The sequence below is a fragment of the Caretta caretta genome, chromosome 4, assembly GCF_965140235.1.
Source record: "Caretta caretta isolate rCarCar2 chromosome 4, rCarCar1.hap1, whole genome shotgun sequence".
NCBI lineage: Eukaryota > Metazoa > Chordata > Testudines > Cheloniidae > Caretta > Caretta caretta.
In genome coordinates this window covers 80,006,347-80,026,861 of record NC_134209.1, presented here as the reverse complement: position 1 = coordinate 80,026,861, position 20,515 = coordinate 80,006,347, and the positions used below count along the sequence as shown (strand labels likewise).

At 39.9% G+C, this 20,515-nt stretch overlaps 1 protein-coding gene across 5 annotated transcripts in view; it reads right to left on the bottom strand.

Moving 5' to 3' along the window:
• Positions 1-20,515, bottom strand: part of PALLD (palladin, cytoskeletal associated protein) — a 343,963-nt gene that overhangs the window by 91,077 nt on the left and 232,371 nt on the right. The window contains exon 1 of one of the 5 annotated variants that reach the window (XM_075127794.1): positions 17,946-18,132. The exons of 3 other annotated variants lie outside the window; for them this stretch is intronic. The gene's annotated coding sequence lies outside the window, so the exon portion shown is untranslated. Of the gene's footprint in view, positions 1-8,856; positions 9,043-17,945; positions 18,133-20,515 lie in introns of those variants that run through there. One more of the 5 variants, XM_048847663.2, reaches the window with a different exon arrangement.

Sequence of the window (20,515 nt, the reverse complement as noted above, 5' to 3'; positions counted from 1 at the left end):
CATTGGACCAGGTTCCTGTTACATTGTGATTTCCTGCTCTCCCTCCACCCTTATATCATCATGACCCCTAATGTCTAAAGTCATGGGATTGAAGGAACCAAGAACCTTTAGCGGTAGGAGAAGTATTATTTGTATCTTTTTTCCTCTCGTGACCGATGGATAGCCACAGAATGAACCCAATAAATAGCAGATTTAAAGCTCTTTCTTTGTTTCAGAAAGCCTTTGACATGGCAGTTCGGTTCTATATTTTACTTAACTGTTTTAATCTCATAGTTTTGGTCTTTCAATCTACATAGGTAAATGTGCATGCACATGCCTATAGAATTCAGTATTTGCACATATCTGAAAGCAGGATATAGCCGTATGTCTCTTCTTGTAAATCCCTTCTCCCCAAGGATATGCTTCAACTTCAAGCATACTGTAAATACAACATATTAAAATGTATATTTTCTTTTGATTTTAGAAATAAAAATTTTATAAATAGCAGAAAATGGAAGTGATCATTTTCCTGCAACTCCAGATGAATTACTAAGAGAAGGTTAAGCTAATAACCTCAAAAGCTCTAGCAAAAATTCCAAAAGCTATTAAAGATAAAAGAATGGGAACCGCATGTAACATACTGGGGACTCACAGTACAACAGAACTTTATTTCAATATATTTTGAACTTCCATGGTCTCATTTTATAGTTGGATTCAATAATTCTTTTTAAATGGATAGAAAAGGTACACCTTTATCTTTATATTACATGCTGATCTACAGTTTTAGTACAGATTTAAAAATTAAGACTTTTTTCCCCTAAGGAAATAAAAACATTTTACAGCATATCATTTGATCTCTCTCAATAGGGCCAGAGTATGGCTAAATTCTTTTGTATCTGAAAAATTCAGAGTACAAGTGTTATATTTGAGAGAGAAAGCATAGTATTTTGGTTAAGGCATTGGGCAGGGACTCAAGAAGTCTATGGAATGGCCAGAATCCAGATCTTCTATATGTGGTTGGATAGGTCACTTGAATATTTTGATCATGTCCATTAATTTTGGATACCTCTATCTTTGAATGCCCAACTCAAGGTACCTTGGACTGATTTTCAGAGGTGTTGCATGCCCACAGTTCCATTGGAAATATTGATCCTGATCTCTGTATCTCAAGTTTCCCCATCTGTAAAATGGAGATAGTAACACATGGCCACATCACAGGGTATTGCAAGGATGAGTATCTGAGATGCTATAAGGATAAGCATACTAGACAAGACTATTTTAATATTTATATTGAATTGAGATTGCCACAATCTCAGCTAAACACAGGATAATTTTACTTTGTAAATAATAAAAACAAATACATTAAATAAAGGAAAATTAAGGAAAATGACATTGTACTGCAGATAGCCCAAACAAGAAGTGTTGTTTAGCAATACATGGAATGGCAATGCCCCTGGAGGATTCTCTCGCTCAATAATATGACTACTGCTATAAACAAGTGTTTAACAGCATCACTTTTAAAGCATCACAACTGACAGAATTGGCCTTCTGGTTGTCAGTCTACAAAAAAGGCCAACGGATGGATGGCTTTGGAAATTAAACTAAACAAAGATTTCCCTCACCTCAATCTTCTTGTTGCTTAAAACAGTTTTACAAAAAAGTTCAAAACTGGTCCACGATCAAATTTAATTGTTCCCCCCTCCCCCCCAGAAAAACACACATCTTTGTAAAAAGAAAAGGAGGACTTGTGGCACCTTAGAGACTAACAAATTTATTTGAGCATAAGCTTTCGTGAGCTACACTGAATGCATCCGATGAAGTGAGCTGTAGCTCGCGAAAGCTTATGCTCAAATAAATTTGTTAGTCTCTAAGGTGCCACAAGTCCTCCTTTTCTTTTTGTGGATACAGACTAACACGGCTGCTACTCTGAAACACATCTTTGTGAAAACTAAGACACAGAAGTGAATCCATGACTCCCTCCTCAAAATAAACTATGCAAGAAATGTTATATAAAGAAAAAACCTAGCATGTTTGCTTGATAGTTCACCAACTTCTTGATGGGGTAGTTGAGAGATCGGTGCTTTCCTTTCAGTTGGATGTCACAGAGATTTGCAGTCTAATGCACTAAGACCCCTGGCAACCACTGCAGATACAGCCTTATTAAACGTTGTTTAAACTACTGCTTTTAAACATGTCAGAGCTGCACTGAAGAAAAGCAGCGCCATGGCATCCTCTTGCAGCTAATAGATTTTTTGGGCCCTAGTAACAGAACTATCAAGAAACTGATGTTCTCATTTAACCCTCTGAAAACAAGTACAGGAAGCACATGTCACCAACACATATATAAAGAGTGCATGGAAAAATCTCATCCACAAAAAATGATGATCACCTCTAAGGTTTTCAAAGCTCCACTTTCACTGGAAAATTCACTAGATCTTTGGTAGTTGTGTACTACAGTCATAAATCAGGGTGCCCTTCTGATACTTTCAGACACTACAAACAAAGGCTTTATATTTTAGTGCCAAAATAAGTACAGTGAGGTGGGCTGGAAGAAATACAGCACCACTGAGTTTCTGTGTCAGGAAGCACTCCTTTAATTTGTTCAAAACTTTGTGTTGCCTTGGTGAATCAGCTCTGTTAGCCAAAGTTGGATTCATTAAAAGTTTTGTATGTAAATAATGAAAGATGAACTGCTTTAAACAAATCATCCCCATAAATTAGATACAGATTTTACTGATACTTTATATGTATATGTTTAGATGAATGTACATTTATACATGCACATTTATTCTATCCTCTTTTTTTTCTCTAAAGAGAAAAAAAAAATCACATGTACTTTCATTTTCCTCTGTGTTACATGGTATATATATGAATTTTAGTTCAGACTTCAAAGAGAAACAGCAGAACTGAAATTCATTTGGAAATTTAACACCATTAATTTGGGCTTGAATAGGGACTGGGACTGGCTTGCTCATTACAAAAGCAGCTTTGCCTCTCCTGGAATTGACACCTCCTCATCTATTATTGAGAGTGGACTACATCCACCCTGATCGAACTGGCCCTGTCAACACTGTTTCTCCACTTGTAAGGTAACTCCCTTCTCTTCAGGTGTTAGTATATAATGCCGGAATCTGTAATTTTCACTCCATGCATCTGAAGAAATGGATTATTTACCTACAAAAGCTTATGCCCAAATAAATCTGTTAGTCTTTAAGGTGCCACCGGATAGAGTATCCACATTTAACCATTTGTTGTTAAATGTGGATACTCTATCCTTAACTCCCCCATGCCATCTCATTATTCACAGGGATCTCAGATCCTGTCCTGTAATATTAGGCACAACAGGGTATAGACCTTATGGTGTCAGTTTTCACTTTGAATTTGATGGCTTTTGTTGGTCAGTATCAGTGTTAACATTACTTAAACTTTTTTGAGAGTTAATCTATTTTTACACTTCATTTTGGAAAAAATGCAAGGATTTTGCCAAGGAAAACCAAAACCCTTTCCTGTACATTTCTGCTGGCTGACACATCATGTCTACAAAGGAGGGCCTCTCTAGAAATTATTTTCATCGAACAAAACCTCTAGGACTAATGAAACATATGCCACATTGTGAACATTTACTAGAACTAGGTTGCCATTGTGGCAGCACATAGGCAACATGGTACAGTAGCTCTTTATAGACAGACTCGGGTCTTGGATTAATTACCTCTTTCACATTCCCAAATCTGGAGTGTGTATTGAAAAGTTTATATTGCCTTGTCCTGATTAAGATCTTCTGAAAGGAACCAGTAAGAAAAGAAGTGTGGCTTCCCTGCTTGCTACTAGAACATTGTATAGAAAGGGTCCATTCTGAAAACAGGTATCAGGCACAATCCCGTGTCCCACTGCCGCTCCTTTGTGCTGTTCTGGTGACACAAAGGAGCCAAAGAACTGTTTTAAACTGCTAATTGGGCTTCCTCCTCCCAGTGCAGGAGGAATTCCCAGGAGGCATATAGCTAACACTATCTAATCCCCTCTGCCTCAGCATAAGGGGTGTGGAGGAAATGAAGTGGCCCCATTTAGGACACTGCTGCCAGGGGGTAGTTTAGAGCAGCTTTAAAGCTAATCTAAATTATGCCGAGGGTCAAACCTGCCTCCCATCTTCTCTCAGTGGGGAGGTGCATTGAGCTACTTTGTGGTCCCCTTAATTTTGCGGAACCAGGCAGAGACTGAGTGCAGCACTGGATTGAGACCATTGTACTTTTAGAAAAATGGAAGTGTTCTTCAACTCCCTTCCTTTTGTGGCGAAGGAAAGCTCCAGGATTAACCATTCTCTAAATTCACACTATGATCCAATAAAGGAAATGCAGACTTCCTCTCTTGGCACACGTTGGAGTGCCTCAAGCAGTCGAGAAGTGACTGTATAAAGTGTCTAGACAATAAAGTGGAAGAAAGTATTTTCCAGAAAATGCGATTCTTGTGGTAATCCAGAAATTACATTTTCAATGCTCAGCCATGAATTACCTTATTTCTCTATTGCTTTGCTATTACATTGATGGCGAATGTGACAAAAAATATAAATAATTTTTACATCTCATAAAATCCCAAAATATTGGATTAGATCCTGACACTTAGAGTCATGAAAGAGCCCATCATGTTTTCTGCAGAATAACGGCATTAGCCTGAGTATCCTGGCCACGTTCTAACTTGGGTAATATCATGTATACCCAAGTTCTTCCCATTTCTAAATGAATATTGTATTATTCCTTTCCCGGCCATAAAAATAATTGTTTAGTGTTGTCATTACGGAGTGGTAGCCCCACTCCACTCCAGAAGTGGATGCAATGAGAGTGTGTCTGTGTGTACTTCATCACTGAAATGCTATCTATAAAGTAGTTTGGAATGTTTCAAGGTGGATGGTTATTTATGAATATAAAGTTACATGCACATATCATGAGCCGAGATTAGTCTTGTAATGAGACAAGTGTGTACGGCCATTTATTAGATTACCACAGACAACCAAGTCTACCAAATACTCAATGTGCTGCACATGTGACACCCTGAAGTGTTCGTCACTTTATAATAGAAATTAATGTCTTTGGGCCATCAACCCTTCTTTACTGCTCTACCCCCTTGATAATTCCTGCAACAGTCAATTATTGCTTATTTAAAACAATTCAGCAGGAAACCCATCATTAGAAGGTTATTTCCCATCAAAATAGGACAAAAAAGTGAAGAACCACCACAAGAGGCATTATGTTCATGATGAGCTAATTTTGGAGACTTAATAGTTTGCTAAAATTAAAAAAGTAAAGATTTAAAACAATGAACTACAGTATCAAATTCACCTTTTGGAGAAAGAACAGGAGTACTTGTGGCACCTTAGAGACTAACAAATTTATTTGAGCCTAAGCTTTTGTGGGATACAGCTTATGCTCAAATAAATTTGTTAGTCTCTAAGGTGCCACAAGTACTCCTGTTCTTTAGGCGGATACAGACTAACACGGCTGCTACTCTGAAACCTTTTGGAGAATAATCTTGAACACCTAACCTCTACCTTCTTCTATACTCTTGATTCTTTCTCCCTTTGCCTCTCTGCTCTTCCCAAGCCGTACAGCTTATCTTTTCTTCAGGTCTCTCCCTCATTCATTTCTGGGCCTTCTTCTAAACTAATAAGCCTGGAACTCCTGTCCTTCCCCAGTCTCACATGCCTCCACACTCTCCTTCAAGACCCTCTGAAAACAGATTTCAAAAGGCCAATAAATCTCAGATTACTCCTCTGAAGCATAAACAACAAACGGAAAAGTTTAAACCCCAAAGCATAAGATATTCCACTGAAAAAATATGGAACTAATCAGATGTGTACTTCAGCATTCAATTATATAGCTTTTCATTGCCCCCATTCCCATTTTGTACATTTTCATTTTAGATACTAATATTTCAGGGGCCATGCCTTTGCCTCCATATCTTTCTACATAATCCCAATTCATGATCTACCAGTAATTCAGGGACACTGAGATTGACACAAGTAACCCCATGTAGACTGATGCTACACTATATTCCTTGGTTTCTGAAAACTTTTGGTGTGGATAAAAGTCACACGGAACGCACGGGATGTCATATTCAGAGCTATTGAAAAGCATAGCTGGTTGAATGCTATTTGGTGAATTCCTTATTTGAAGCATTTGGTTATTTTTCTTCAAATTAATTGACAAATCACTTTTCTAGTATTCTATCAGATCTTATATTTAATGAAGTGGGTATCTACTGGTGCATAAATAAACCATGTACACTTACGGAGTGCTGATTCAATCGCCATCCTTGCAGTTACTATTTTGCTCAGCTGAAATACAATTAATGAATGCTGTCTGTGAACATGTACTTTATTTTGTTCATTTCACTGCATGCCCTTTATGAGCAAGGTGTAAAATTAACTGCTAAAATATCAAACACCTTACTCTTCTGCCTTCTCTATTACTTGCTCAGATGGTCATAAGTTCACACAGGATGTAAACCTGTATCAGTTTATAGTCATTGTCAAAATATTGAACTATTTCCCTCCCCCCCGCCCCCAATAAAGGCCAAAAATTGCATACCACCCTAATGGACCACAGACTTGCATGTAAAGAATTTGTGATGGGAAGAAGCCAATGCTGGACCAAAACTTTTGGCTATGCTTTATCATGGAGCTTAAAAAGCAGCTCCACTTGTTTGCACTCTTTTATAATAAGATTTTTGAAATGCCACTTCTGCAAATTAGCACAAGAACAAAACAACTGGGGAGACTTGTATGAGTTCACATTTAGTGTTGAAATATGTAGTTGTATTGATAATTAGTTCTCATATTACTGATGCAACCAATATTTTGGTGGTCACTAGGAAAGTGACTACACAGTGTATCTTCATAACAAAACTTTTTATTATAAATTGGTCCCTAAGGCTGCCTAATACCCAGTTCTAGTGAAGTCTATTTTAAAACACTGTTGGTCCACTATCATGTTTAGGAACAGATTAAATGGTTGAACAAAACAAGACCCTAACCTTCCAACCAAACTTAAAATGAGCATTTCTGGGGAATACATACCCCAGCTACCCTGCTCTGGTCCCTTTTATCAGCCAACCCCTTGAGTTTTTGGTTCCAGGCAAGAGGACAAGTGTTGAAATACCATGTCAAAGGCAATTCTTACAGTATTCCTGGCCCAACCAAATGTAGGAAGTGACAAAATCTTACTTTGAAAAACTGGGCTAAAAACTTGTGAAAACAGAATACTGACTGAAGTGATTCACAGTAGGTTCAGAACATTGTGTGGATTGATCAAGTTGACCAAAACCACTGAAATTGCTATGGTTTGCCCATTCTTCATGCTATCAGTTATAAATCTTAATCCTTCCATGTCTGCTATTTGTTTAGTGAATCATAGACTAAGTCTGGGTTCCTGGCAGTTATTGGGGCTTCAATTAGAGCAACACTATTATTCATATTATATTTGATAGACAGACAGATCGACCAACCAAACAAGGCCTTCAGTGAAGTATGGTGTGTACAGACCATAAACACAATACTTTCCAGGTGGCAGTTGAAACTGCACACCACAGTTCAAATAGCACATCCCATGAAATCCATGCCAGAAAACACATTTGCTTCTCCAGACCAGTGGTTGCAGTTCAGTACAACCCACAAAATACTGAGAAGAATGGCTCCTTGACCTCAGTGCCCAATCAAATATGAGATGTGTTCATTCCTTTTTTTAAGATGTGAGATGTGCAGCACCATATTCCTTAACCTAACATTGATCCAAATGTTCCAACAGCAGACATTGGTTTCTCTTTGATAGCCAATGCATATCTCTGCTTTCCAAGTTCCTATAAACACATCATTATAAGGAAGGCAAGGCTTACATTTCCCAGCATCCTTTCTAATTACTTGCATGCTGCCAGGAAACTTTCACATATTTTTGTCTTCACAATCAACATTTAAACAAACGTTATTAAAAGAAATTTAAAAATAAAATTCAAGCAGCACCAAAAGCAGTTGCTGTGTAAATGACAAAGTTATTAGGTAACACTGTGATATTCCTTTCAGCACTCAATTATCAACATTTACAGAAATAAACTAACAGAAAGTATATAAATGATGGGTTTCAGAGTAACAGCCATGTTAGTCTGTATTCGCAAAAAGAAAAGGAGTAGTTGTGGCACCTTAGAGACTAACCAGTTTATTTGAGCATGAGCTTCGAAAGCTCATGCTCAAATAAATTGGTTAGTCTCTAAGGTGCCACAAGTACTCCTTTTCTTTATATAAATGATGGGGACCCACATGCATTTTGCATACAAAACAGACTCCAAGCAGCATACAAAGATTATGATTTTGATAACAAACGATAACATTTTGAGTGATACGCTTTCTAAAATATCTGGAGTCTCCTGCCTGTGGCTAACTCTGTTTTAATCCACAGGTTCTTTCATCAAGTTGAGAGAAACCTCCTACAAAAGAAAACTGCAAGGGCCCTCACTATTTTACAGCTCTATCATATACAGTACTAACAATCAGTTCAGCCGATGTTGAGACACACACACACACACACACACAAACACACCCTGCAGCTGCCACACTAGCATCCCAAATGCACTTGGAAAAACTAATCTGATGCCAAAAACTGCAAATAAAAAATGCATTTCTGAGCTTGGCTGCAGTTACAGAAAAAGTGGCTAACACTTTAAGAGACAGTAAATATTAATAAAAAAACTACTTGCAAGAGCTGCAAACACCAAGATCACATTAAAAGAAGTCTTCAGTTGCTCTGACCTTTCATTCTCTATCACTATGTTTTAGTCACGGGTTTACCTGATCAAAAAAAGCATGCAGAATACATAAACAGCGTCATCGCACCTTACCTTTTCAGTGCCTACTTTATCTATTATCACAGTGCCAGAATATAACTTTTTCAGATAAAGAGACGGGGGATACGTTGCAGCAGTAAAGCCAGCACTTTGGGACTGAAGTGGAGTCCAGCAGGTTCTCAATATTATATACAGATTAGTCAGAGAGAAGAGAACACCAACTTCATGACTCAGTGATTCTTCACTAAAGTTTTCTAGCTCTAGCAACTTCATAATAAGAGTCCTCCAGAGTTACTGAGAATTCGTCAGTGTGCTTAATAAAAGAATTACCACATTTCTGAAAACTGCAGTGAAGTTGGTGTTTTTCCTATGGTTTGTCACCTTTGCTTTTCAGGATATTCTTCTGAATCAGTACTGTCTGCTAAGTTTTAAATTACTCTCTCCTTAGAGCGCCAAGGGTTTGGATTTTTTTTTTTAAACTTTTTCCCAAAAAAACTTTAGCTGCACGTTACCATGGTGCAGCAATACCCTCTTTTTCCAATACTTTTGTGTCCATTTCCATTACAAACTCTGCAGACATCTCTAATAAATTAAGAAAAGCTGCATGTGAGAGGAAAGGAAACAGTCTGGATTCTCTGGAATTAACATAGTCCTGAAACAGCAGCATTTTTCCACTGGAGCTGGGGTTAACCTTCCTGCAAAACACACAGTTTATTTACGTTTCCTAGCCTGCCACATCACTTTCACCCATAGTGCACAACAGCAGAGTATAGTAGCACATCCACATATTTTAATGAAAATCTAGAATGGGGCAAGTTATGCTTCAGTTGATTCTTTTTTATTTATTTATTTTTTGCTTTAAATTATGTTTATACTTATCCCTTGGAGTTGAGCAGCATTCCAACTTTCAGTGTTCCTGACTTTTCAGATTAGAACTAAATTAGGGGCTCTCTTCAGAACATTTATACTGTTCTATTAGGTGCCTCCACCACATGTTTTGTAAACATTCTATTGTGTGCCTTGTTGCCCTACTGGAAGATGGAGGCAGAGTTCAGGGAACGTCTACTGACGCTGTGTGTTGCCAGCAAGTTATTTTGTTATTTAATTATACTTTCAAAATGTTAAATATTCCCAGGATGACAAACAAGTGTTCTTAAAATGTTATCACTATTACATATTCCACTGAAAACACCAGTGGGATGCCGATGCTCATTTTGGTGGACAGAGGAACAAGAGTGTGGAGAATGGGGAGCACCCACCAGATCCATCTCCCTCTCTCCTTTCTATTACTGTATTTAATTTGAGTCAATCAAAAGCTTTCCACATGCTGATGTGGAAGGTTGCTTCAACTTTGCAAGTAAATTCAGAGCAAAGTTAAATTATCAGCAACACAGCAGACCGGGGTGGCTCTACCAATTTTGCCGCCCCAAGCAGTCGCCACCAAATTGCTGCGAGCTGCGGCCAAATTGCTACTGCGCCCGGAAGAGCAGCAGAGCTGCCGCCAAATTGCCACCGCGGGACACGGACTGCCGCCCCATTCTGAATGCTGCCCCAAGCACCTGCTTGGAAAGCTTGTCCCTGGAGCCGGCCCTGACAGCAGCAGACAAACTCAAGATGAATGAGGACTCAGGGTATGTATACAATGCAATGGGAGGTGTGACTCCAGTATGTGTACACAAACCCAAACTAGCTTTGATCTAACTAGCTCCAGACTCCAGTAACAATAGCAGGGAAGCCACAAAGCGTGGGTGGCAGCACAGGTTAGCTGCTGGAGTACATATCCAGGGTATAGCTACACTGCAACTTATCCTTAGGTTTTAAACCCAGGCTCAAGCCTAACCCCCTTTCCACATACACACAAATAGTTCTTAACCAAAACCTGGTCCCAGGACTCATGGAGGTGGAGCCTGAGTTAAGCCGGACCCAGGATTCAAGCTCTATTGCCTTTGCAGGGTAGACGCAGACTCACTGATGCATGCTCTGAGACTCCACCAAAAGTATCCCACAACAACCAGGCCAATTTTCCTTGACCTCTGGACAGTCAAGTTTTCTTTCACCGCACAAAGGGCTAGAGTTTCCACATTTTGGAAGAGTGCTAGGATGTTGGGGATCTGGATGGTTGGACTTGGGCCTGCATCAAGCAGCGTATGGTATGTTTATGTAAGCGGTGGAATGGTCTCAATATTGTGGGGAACTTTCCTGGCTTATACACTACCCTGGTGAAGTGGATAGCGAAAGGATCTGAGTCCTCACTCCCACTTCCTTTACCCAGAGGCCTGCCTGACCTCAAGGGCTCCCCTTCCACTCTCTTGTGTGGTAGAGTCCTCGTAACCCAAACAAGGCTGGGCCCAGGATTCCTGGAGGGGCTCGACCCCCCACCTTGTTGTGGTCACTTAAGGCAGGGGCTAAGGCACGGGAGGGCAAACTGCAGCCCGCATGTTGGATCCGGCCCATCAGGGCTTTCAATCTGGCCTGTGGGACTACCAGCCCCATGGCGCAGTGGGGCTGAGGCAGGCTCCCTGCCTGCCCTGGCCCCGCGCCACTCCTGGAAGTGGCCGGCACCATGTCCTTGCGGCCCCTGGAGGCGGGGGGGGGGGGGGGCGCAGAGGGCTCCGTCTGCTGCCCTCGCCTGCAGGCACCGCCCTCCGCAGCTTCCATGGGCTGGGAATGGGGAACCGTGGCCAATGGGAGCTTCAGGGGTAGTACCCGCAGGCAAGGGCAGCACTCAGCAGAGCCGCTTGCCCCACCCCACACCACCCTTAGGAGCCACTGCCGGACATGCTGGCCACTTCCAGCAGCAGCGCAGGTCCAGGACAGGCAGGGAGCCAGCCTTAGCCCCATTGCGAGCCGCTGCTACCCTGGAGCCGCTCAAGGTAAGCGGAGCCCAGCCGGAACCTGCACCCGCAACCCTCCTGCACCCCAACTCCCTGCCCTAAGCCCCCTCCCACACTTTGCACCCCCTCCTGCACCCTGTTCTCATCAACTCCCAAGCCTGGAACAGAACTATGTTTGGCTTTAGGTTTGTTATACTTACTGAACATAGGCATTTTCCCGACTCACATTAAAACAAGCAGTGTAACTGTCAGCCAGTAATGGCTGTAGATAGACAATCTGCATGACACTAAATCCCTACTTCTGGATAGTACCACTGAACTGCTTTTCCCTTAATTATACCGTCGGATTCTTATTTACTAATAATTAAACAAATTAACAGCAGAGAAGAGGAAATCAGTAGAAACCATGCCAGTGAGCTCAGTGAGACCAACTGTGTTGCACTAAGAATTTTGGAAGAGAGCTTTAGGGAAAAAAGGAGGAATACCATTTTATGAGTTTGGAAGGCAAAGGCAAAACAAAAGACACTTTCACACATCAAGTTATCATGAGGTACTCTCCCAACTGTGATTCAACGAACATAACTGTGAATATGAGGTGAACACGAAGCTCACCATAGCAAGGCCCAAATAATAATAGTATCTTGCTCTTCATCATTGGATCACAAAGTGCTATACAAACAAGGTCAATATCATTATCCCCATTTTGCACATGGGAAAATTGAGATACAGGAAGGTGAAGAGGCTTGCTTAAATTTGCCAATGACAGAGCCAGGAACAGATCCCAGGTCTCCTGATTCCCACTCCACTACTCTATTCCTGCCTCCCTATGTGACACACACTATGTGGCAAAGACCCCAAAAAGGAGGATACAGAATTATTTATGTAGGAAACTTGAAATGCTGTTGGATTCCTTCTCTTAGTGTAAATGACTCCTATAGCCCCAGTTACATCAGAAATAAAAATAATGTAAATCATTTTCAGTAATAAACGTGAGGAGATACCCAATTTGTGAGGAACATAAGTCATTTTGGGACTTGAGAGATATGAAAGTGTATCAGGTAACTCCTACCCACATTAAGTCAATGAACAGAAACTGATCAATATGCTGGCAATTATGATAAGACAAATCTTGGAAAGACATACAAAAGAGCAGGAAGGAATCAGTACGTAATTTGTATCCATTGTTGGGATGTTGATGATAGGAGCCATTAATACAACAGAGAATTCTTGGAAGCTGATGAAAGTTAAAAAGCCATTCTTTTTAGTTGGTATGGGTTAGTACTTTGAATACCCTTGTGAAACTCTTTAGCAAATGAAGGCTAGATTTGACACAATTTTGGGATAAACTGACCTCAGATTAACAAAAATTAACTGATGTGTCAATGCAGAACTCTAAATTGACACCTGAAGACTAGATTGAACTACTTACAATAATTATGTAATTGACAGTATCGATCAATTTTAAATAGTACTTTAAAATATAATCTCCTTTGAAAAACAATTATTTTAAAAAGCCAATTTGAGGGTGGATATTCAAAGGAAATTAGGAGCAGTTCATCAAAGTGTACTGTGGAAGGGAGAGTCAGGTTCCACTTTTAGTGTCTACTACAATCTCCAGAAAAGTCATGTAAAATTAAATTTCCATTAGCTATGAAGCCATTTACTCAGCTTGCTGATTTTTACATTTTTTGTAATGGCTGGGAAAAGAAGTTAAAAGGCACACACCTTTGTATTTTTTCTTTGCGGGAGGGGAGAATGATAAAAACTAGCAACTAGTCAAAATTAAATTAATACTGTGTAAACTGGAGTATAACCACCAAAGGTCTGCAGCATGTAAGAAGAGATCATGAACTTGCAAACGCTGGAGGAAAGATCTGAAATAGAACAGTAAGATCTATAGCAATCTGACTGAAAACAAATGACTGGAAAACAGTACAATGGAATTATTGAGTCTGAAAAAATAGAAAATGCTCTTAAAGCACTGAAACTACTATAGAATTGATTTCAGGGTCTAAATATAGTTCTTTAAATATATATATTTCATCTTTAGGGCAGAGACTGTATTTTAATGTGTCTGTATAATGCCCTGCACAATGGGGTTTTGACCCTGATTGTATTACAGTAGCACCTAGAAGCTCCAAATAAATGTGTATTTAAGTATTACTCCAGCAGGAACTTGAAATTCCTTCAAATACTGGAGATAGCTGGCTTTCCTGCATTGTGAAATACAACATTTTGAGATCCTTGGCAATGACAGTTGCTATACTAAATAGAAGGCATTATTACATGCTTTATTACAATGTGCAGTTTCTGATTAAGCTGATCAAGACTGAATTTTTTTTTTAAGTCTTTTCACCAGTCCTGGATGTCTGTCTAAACATAGGCTATAGCTCAAACAAAATGCTATGACCTTGCTGCAGAAATTACTGGGTGAGGTTCCATGATTTGTCTTATATGGGTGAAGGAGGTTGCCACACTAGAGAGGTACATGCAGATGATCATAATGGTACCTTCTGGCCTTAAAAATTTACGAATCTTCAATTCAAAACTGAACGTCAGTTCGGGATGATAAAATCTGTTTTAAATTGGTCCAGACCAATGGAAACTGTGCATCATGCCATAGTTCCAATAGGATTAAGCTCAGTTGGGGTTGCCAGTAATGAAGCCACCATTGAACAATTTGCTAGTGTTCAAGCTGATTCACGCAACAATTGGCTAGAGTCATAATGATATCAAGTGCTCAATTCAGTTATCTCCTAAGGGAAATAAACCTTATTTACACCATTACTGTAAGATGTTCAGAATGAGGCCTGCAATGCCAACAATTGAAGAACTTTAACCTTTTCCAAACTAATTGCAATTGATAAAATTGATTCCCCCTCCCATACTGCACCTGACAGGTTTGAGAGCTCTGAATAGTGACAACTGCGGAGAGGAACACAACACATTAAATATTGAAATGCATTGGAATTAGAGCTCTTTTTGGAAGGCCAGAGTGGAAAAGTGATGTTTTATGCCTCCTAAACAGGGGCAGCAGGCATTCCTCCTGGAATTCATAGCATGATCTCGGGAGAGCCCATTGGATCTTACAGTACAGGCATCCTGCTCTACTCAGCTTCTCCTGCTTTTAAGAGATGATGAGAGTGGACTATAGAATATGTTTTATTCTAAATTATTTCATATTGGAGAAGTCCACAACAACAGAATTAACCAGTTCTTTAAAAAAAAAAAAAGATTCTAGAGAATAAATCATCAGCACCCTGAAAGACAAATAATTTAAGCACATAAGATCTCTCATTTCTATCACACCTTACCATCACCAAAGATCCCAAGATAGCATATTAAGGTTATGTACTTTACAACGAGGGAAAGCCAACTATCTCCAGCATTTGAAAGCCAAGTATGATTTCCAGTCCCTGCTCTACTAGTGTGATAAATAAAAAGCTATCAAAACAGAGCGAGAGCAGCAAGAGATTTTTTTTTCCAGGCTCCTTAAACTAGTTTAAATTGTGTCTCACACACACACACACACACACACACAAAAATTGCTTTTCCTTAGGTAACAGGCACAGCTTTAGAAAAATAGACAGGTAGCCACCCTTAAAGTAAATTGCCTTGGATTAAACTACCACACTAAAGGAAGTATTTACAGGATATGAAGCATGGCTCAAATGACTGGACATTTAAGCTTTCTACACAGTAATGTTAATTGATTCACTTTTTTGACTACAGGAAAGCCTTTTGGTCATCGAGCTATTAAAATGATATAATTAGACTTGCTATTACATTGCCATTTTGATTTTAAAAAGACTATGGAAGAGAAGGCAGCTAAAACACTGGTGCCTGAAGCATACTCACAGGTTTTTAGAACCTTTGGATTCAACTACACCCCTATTTGTGGGGGGAAGAGAGTGGAGGGAGCAGCTAACAGGAGAGGAAATGAAAGGGAGAAAATCTCTGACGTTTTTTCCTCATGAAGATTTCTTGCAAATTGTTTCAAGTGGGAGGAGAATGGGAGATGTTAGCACCTTCCCACCAAACCTGCTCACCTAACTAGTGGATCTCTCAGAATGACACAAGGGCCAGTGGAAGAGATGACTCCTGGCAAGAACTGGAAACAGCAGTGGTGGAGCAACAGGGGTGAGGCTCAGTCAGGCTTCCCAACTAACAGCTACTCTCCCCCTTTCCCCACCCACCCCGTTAGAGCCCATGTACGCCAGCACTGTCAGTAGACAAACCGCACTGAACAGTTTGAACGCTGGATATTCCTCAGTCTGCTGGCTTCTGGCTTCCCCCAGTCACTTCCTTCTCCTCAGCTGCTAGTCTCAGTCTGCCTGTACTCCATGGGTAAAATGTGGGTTAAGAATAGCATGTCCTCCACCAGTGGCTAGTTTAAATAGAGAAGAATCTGCTACAGTTACTAGGAAAAGGAATTTCTCCATTTACTCAGGGGGTACAGGCCTATATTTTGGTGCTAAAGATCTGAATTCCAAACCTCACTAATAACCATAGCAAATTATTATATATGTATTCCTCTACATCAGGGATCTGCAACCTTTGGCATGTGACCCGCCAGGGTAAGCCCCCTGGCGGGCCAGGCTGTTTACTTGCTGCGTCCACAGATTTGGCCGATCGTGGCTCCCACTGGCTGTGGTTCGCCGCTCCAGGCCAATGGGGGCTGCGGGAAGCCGCGGCCAGCATATCCCTTGGCCCACGCCGCTTCCTGCGACCCCCCATTGGCCTGGAGTGGCGAACTGCAGCCAGTGGGAGCCGCAATCGGCCAAACCTGTGGACGCGGCAGGTAAACAAACCAGCCCAGCCCACCAGGGGGCTTACCCTGGTGGGCCACGTCCCAAAGGTTGCCGATCCCTGCTCTACATTGCTCTTTTCTCCTCCAACTCTGCTTCTATGCTGTCTCAGTGACCTTCTCCCTTTTGTCTTCTTATTCCATTTCCTGTTACTTTGCATTTATTTAACCTTTCCTGCCATTCCCCCTCACTCCATCATGGTTACCAATCCATCTATATTTATTTATTTTTTGATTGTGTAAGATTATAGTTATAAAAGCAATTGTATTATATTCTTCTGCTCCAGTAAGCATGCCAGGACATTGGTGCTTGCCCTTAATTTGTTTAGCACTCTGCATTCCCTTAATAGTCAAAGAAAAAAAAGTCTCCTTGCCCTTATCTCCTATCCTACTTCTTCATAAGCAGCATCTTGCCACAATTGTATTTGTCTTTTGCTGTAATTCACCTATCCAGAGGATATATTTTAATTCAAATGTATTCTTAATAGAACTTAAGGTCACTTGATGTAGCATGTGGAGGGTCCTATAGGGCTTTAAGGGTCAAGAGAAGGGGACTTGAGAAAAGAGTAACATGGAATTGCAGATGTCTTGTTATGGCTTACTCTGATTGGTTTCGAGAGTGTCCTTTATACCAGTGGTTCTCAACCAGGGATACGCAGAGGTCTTCCAGGGAGTACATCAGCTCATTAAGATATCTACATAGTTTTACACAGGCTACATAAAAAGCACTAGAAAGTCAGTAAAAAACTAGAATTTCATAAAGACGACTTATTTATACTGCTCTATATACTGTAGACTGAAATATAAGTACAATATTTATATTGCAATTGATTTATTTTATAATTATATGGTAAAAATGAGAAAGTAAGCAATTTTTCAGAAATAGTGTGGCTGTGACACTTTTGTATATTTAGGTCTGATTTTTTGAGCAAGTAGTTTTTAAGGGAGGTGAAACTTGGGTACACAAGACAAATCAGACTCCTGATGGGGTACAATAGTCTGGAAAGATTGAGAGCCACTGCTTTATACTGTCGCTTCTTTCATGTTGATTTGTAATAGTAAATTTTGAGTAGTGATCTTCAGCAGTGGAACTCAACGCATATTGGCAAACACTGATGCAGCTTTCCAACACCACTCTAAGCCAGACAAGTATACCTAATTTTTATATGGGTAAACTGTTCCATTACTTGCGTAAGATGGTGACAGCCAGAAGTGTAGCCCCTAAATCCTGATTCCCAGTTCCTGGCTCTAGTCCCTGCCCATATTCCCCTCACCCCCTTAGCATCATTAGTATTGTAATGCTCTGCATGTTAGTCACATTTTGGTAAATTACAGCTGCTGGAATAGTAAGGCCTGTCAGAAACTACACAGAAAGCTTGCCTTCTCAGTCAGGCTTCACCCCCCCTTTGCTCCCTCAGACTTGAAAATGCTTCCCAGTAACAGTCCATGAGCTGATCTATTCTCAATATTTAAATTTAAAAGATAAAGGAATAAGTTCTTACCTTTCCTCAGGATGACAAGCCCAGAGTGCCTTTAACTGTTTATCTTAAAGGAGGATGAGATTTTAACATCCTCTTGCAAACATTTTGGAACTAGAACAAAACTGCAAGGTTGAGATGTTTTAAATGTTATTGCAGACGTTTGTGTCCACAACCATTTAGGTTTTCTGTGTTCCAGCTTCCTCCAGGTCTCACTCTGTATTGCAGCTCCTCCTCCATTCGAACAAAGCTTTATGTTGCCTTAGCAGGCCTAGAGAAGTGGGGGAGGGTGTTCTGTATCTTTGTCACTGGTAGTGCCTATTTATCAAATCAGTTTACTTTTTTTTAGTTTTTTCACAGGTATCAGAGTACGCCCAAATCAAAACCTTGGATCCAAATACCCTTGGGAACTGGGCTGGGATGTGTGTGAAATGTAGATCTGAGTCCAAATTCTGTAGCTGAAGCCAGTTTCTGATATCAAGGGACATTCTCCCATCAATTTGATTATAATAAAAAAAGTTTTCTACCAGGATTTTTCAGGGGCTTGGATATGATTAGTTGAAGGTATTGAGGCTTAAGAGTCCTATTCTCTCCCCTCCTCCCCCCCGCAATACTTCCCCTCCCCTCCCAAAAGCAGATTCAGTTTCTCAATAGTATCTGTATCCTTTCTACATTAATTCAGCTTGACTTTTTCTTTTCATGTGGACTTTCTAGAAGGGTGTGCCACAAATGTGCATAATGCTTGCAATTTAATTATGGCTTTTCTGACAGCAAAGGAAGAAATAATTTGTCTTCAGGCAGTTAGACAATGGTGTCTATGATCACTCTTTTTGAAACACAGATCCACAAAAAGTTTTCAGAAAAATGAGGAACAGGGACAAATCCATCTTGAGCTTTGCTGACAGAGGATTAAAGAAGAATAAAAACATTCCTGAGTGCCCATGATTCTCCATATTTACCATCCCTGCCATTAAAAAAAGACAGTGGATTGCTGCACAAGTACTCATTCCTTCCCTGAGCTTTCCTAAAATCCCTGAAACGCTTGTATTCTGAAATACTCCAACTCGGACTTCCTTATTTGGTTGCTGGAGCTGTTCTTTGTCTTGTTCAAACATTCTGGTAAAACTGCACGCCTCCCTCTATCCCAATGCCCTCCCCCAGTTCTATAGACATAGTCTGACTTCAGCAGGTCACCCTGACTCAGCCTCCTTTGTAGTTCCCTAACCAATCACACATTGGTTATGCCCATTTAAGGAGTACCTTTCCTTTTAGAAATCATCAAGGCAAGAGGGAGTTTTCAGCTGTTTGGAAACTGCTTTGTTGCAGACACTGAAGTCAGCATAAAACAGGGATTTCACAGAATTATTTTATCTGCTCAGGTTTCAGAGTAACAGCCATGTTAGTCTGTATTCGCAAAAAGAAAAGGAGTACTTGTGGCACCTTAGAGACTAACCAATTTATTTGAGCATAAGCTTTCATGAGCATCCGATGAAGTGAGCTGTAGCTCACGAAAGCTTATGCTCAAATAAATTGGTTAGTCTCTAAGGTGCCACAAGTACTCCTTTTCTTTTTATCTGCTCAGAAACTAGAGATTGCTACAGAACATGTCCATTTAAAAACAAAAAAACAAAACAAAACAAAAAACCCAGCATTGCAACTCAATTTGAAATCACTTTTTATTCTTCAGTTATTTGCTGCTTAGCCTTGTACTTTTTAAATGTGCAAACACACAGTACTTAGAGGTTAGTCTAAACAGTAAGAATGTTTAATATTCTGTAGCACTGGGTGAGAATTACAGACAAGATGACAAAGAGAAATTATGCTCTGTATGTTTAAAACAACTCCTCAAAGTAAACATTTTTCTGAATTTTTTCACTATACTCTGGAAATGAAATGAATCAGGCATTTAAGTTGACAGTGAATCATTTTAGGATTTCACTTCTTGTCTGAGCAAAAACCCCATCTCCTAATAATGTTAGCTATCTCAGAAAGAAAATGCAATGGCTAAGCTGTTCTACTAGACCAGTGACACATAGACTAGACAAAGCCCTAGAAAGTGTACTGTAAGGAATAATCGTTCACTGTCAGGGGCTGGAGCAGATGATCTTTCAGAGCATTTCCCATGTATTATTGTTGCTTATTATTTACATACTGCTACCAGCAAGCCATATATTCAGAAGACTAATATGAAAACATTGTAAGAATTAACATGCTAACATAACATGAAAATATAAGACAGGGCAACAGTAAAATAGAGAGTGTAGACGTAGGAGTCTCGCTGGCTCCATAAATTCCATTCTGATCTTTTATGTTTAATTTTCTCTGAGTGTAGGATTATGGGCCTTTTTGAACAATCATTCTTCAAACACAGGCAGAGGGAATCTTTCAAAATCGTATTTTAAGAAGATATATATTGAATGTATGTGATTCTGCAATGAAAGTTGAAACAAACCAACCAAATTAACATAATCTTGGAAGGTATCTCTAATTGTCTGGGGAAATTCTTGAAGAGCTGTGACTCCTCACAAGGAAATACCTTCTATTATGTAATGTTTCACAAGTGGTAAAGATCTTATTAAACAGGGCTCTGAATG